We start from the raw sequence: 2,531 nt of genomic DNA, 5'->3' as shown, positions 1-2,531 counted from the left end.
GGTAAAATATATTCACTGAATTAACTCAAACAGGAATGAATTTCTTCCCCTAATCTGCCTTTGTCTCTGGTTGAAATTGCTTTCTTGTCCAAAAAGCTAAAAATTGATCATGTGATAATATTAGTAGGCCAAAAATGACACTCGTGGCCTATCTTTAACAAAATGTGTAGCCTTTGTCCCTCTCCTTGTTATCACTGTAGCAATATGTAGGTGAATACTTAGGTAGGAAGGTTTGAAACAAATCCCTTTGCAAAATTTCAGTAACAGAGAACAGCTAGCCCAATTGCCTGCTATGGTCAGGACCATATGGCAAAATACTTTTCAGACCTAAGTATGATAATGAAACAAGAACAACAAGAACAACAGGTCTGTAAACATCCTGATGACAATGGGGAACAAACAGCTGGGCTGAGACCAAATCAATTCAGGCAAATGTGCTCCTGCTTTTGATCTAAGTGCAAGATGAATGGATGCAGGAGAGGCGGCAGCTGCAACACAGCTGGACTCAGGAGACGTGTGATAGTGTGACTTGCAAATCGTGCTTGAAAAATTTATTCCTCGGAGCTTGGACGTGAACACAGTCACATGGTACTCCAATCAGCTCACATGCTTGCAGTCCAGACAGAGATAGAAATGCAACTGGGTTAATAAGAAGCATTAGCCCCACTTCTGGTTGGACATGGCTGTCTATCAGGGAAGGAATTGCACAGGAAATGCACTATATTTAGAAGTGACCCTAAATTTAGAGTTATTTGATTGATGGACTGGCTTGAGCAGAGAGAGAGCTTGACTGAGAGATACTTAAATGTCCTATATAAGCTTGTAAGGTATTTGTTGGAGTCTGTACCATAGGGTCTAAAATAAAAGGTTACTCTGATCCCTTCTTTTGGTCTAGCACTTGGAGTTTGCAAAGAGGTTTATATTAACTTTCACTTCACAAAGGAGTAAATGAAGCTCAGAGAAATTAAGTAAACATTGGATATGTGTGTATGCATACTGTATTATATATACACTCTATGACTATACACATGACATTACAGATATTTATACATCTTATATTATCATATTATATACATAGGTGGACATATATATATATATATATAGAGAGAGAGAGAGAGAGAGAGAGTAGTATAATCATTCATTCAACACCTACTTATTGATAAATTACTAGATACTAGTCTATGGCCATGCCACCCTGAACAAGCTCGATCCCATCTGATCTCGGAAGCTAAGCAGAGTCGGACCTGGTTAGTACTTGGATGGGAGACCACGTAGGAAGACCAGGGCTGTAGGCATAAAAAATAAAAAATAAGGGGTTGTAAGCTGACAAGGTCCTTGCAATCTGTGAGGTCAACCAAGGGTTGCTTCGCCTAAAAGAAAAAAAATTACTAGGTACTAGACACTGTAGATGCTTCATCAACAAGGGTAAGGGATAGAGCATGGCCCCAGCTCTCATGGCACTAACAGTCTAGTTAGAAGGAAAACATTAAATAAATAATCATAACATAAATATATAACTAGAGTCTGGATACGTGCTTCCAACAAAAAGTACAAAGGCTCATGAGGATGTATAAGAGGGATCTAGCTTGACCTCGGGTGTCAAAACACTTCCTTGAGCTGAGAGATCAAGATGAGCAGGTGCTAATTACAGTCTGTACACTGTGTCTGCTGAGAATCTGAAAAAAAAAAAACAAACAAACCTGGGTTGGGGGTTCCACCAGGTACAGACAAGGCACAAAGTTCCCCCAAAAGTACCACAAAGTGAAACAGTAATTCTCAGCCCAAATCAAAAGCTTAGAACTTCATGGAAGCCAAGGTCCAATCACCTTAGTAAATACCAGAATGTAACATGCTATGGAAAAGGAACTCTGAGTACAAATGAGCTCCCCAGCTTGTTTTCCTGTCCTTTAAGTTTGCAGAAAGGTACTATCAAGGAGTACAAGACCTAGTTCTGTCTCTCAGAGCTCTCTTAGCTTTGATGTTTTCTTCTCTCTTCTCTCCTTCCTTTCATGTCTCTCCTCTGTCTCTTTTTCTCTCCTCTTTCCTCTACCCCCTTTATTTTTCACTTTTATAGGTTAGTATCAAGTATTCTATTAGACTTGACTATAAATACCCACGTTTCATGTTAAATGCTATTATTTGTCTTCTAGGTTCCAAAATTTTAAAGCATATGTATGACATGGCAAAACCACCACTATAACACAAAAGCAAACTTTTGTTTATATTGATACAAACATACACAATAAATGCAGAGGGTTGTTGATATAGGCTAGAATCAAATAGGTTTCTAGTATTCAATGCTTCAGGTCACACAAATTCTAGTAAGCTCAGCCTGCTTCTACACAGTTATATAAATTAGCCTTGAGGGTCTTTTTAAGCAACAGTAAAATCGATATAACATTATAGCTACTTTCTCAAAAAAAAAGAATTTGAATTTTTGCTGCACACGTTCCTAAGGAGAGACTCCTTGACTCTAGTTGCTCAAATTCAACAGTTTCCAAAAGGCAATTGAGGCCATCGACAATTTGGCA

General features: G+C 38.5%; 1 pseudogene; it reads left to right on the top strand.

The window, feature by feature from the left end:
• The first annotated feature begins 1,177 nt into the window (after positions 1 to 1,177).
• LOC112471619 lies at positions 1,178 to 1,295 on the top strand (annotated as a pseudogene).
• Positions 1,296 to 2,531: the final 1,236 nt, after the last annotated feature.

This window comes from Pteropus alecto, unplaced genomic scaffold (genome assembly GCF_000325575.1).
Source record: "Pteropus alecto unplaced genomic scaffold, ASM32557v1 scaffold57, whole genome shotgun sequence".
NCBI classification, from domain to species: domain Eukaryota; kingdom Metazoa; phylum Chordata; class Mammalia; order Chiroptera; family Pteropodidae; genus Pteropus; species Pteropus alecto.
This window is presented reverse-complemented; position numbering and strand designations above follow the sequence as displayed.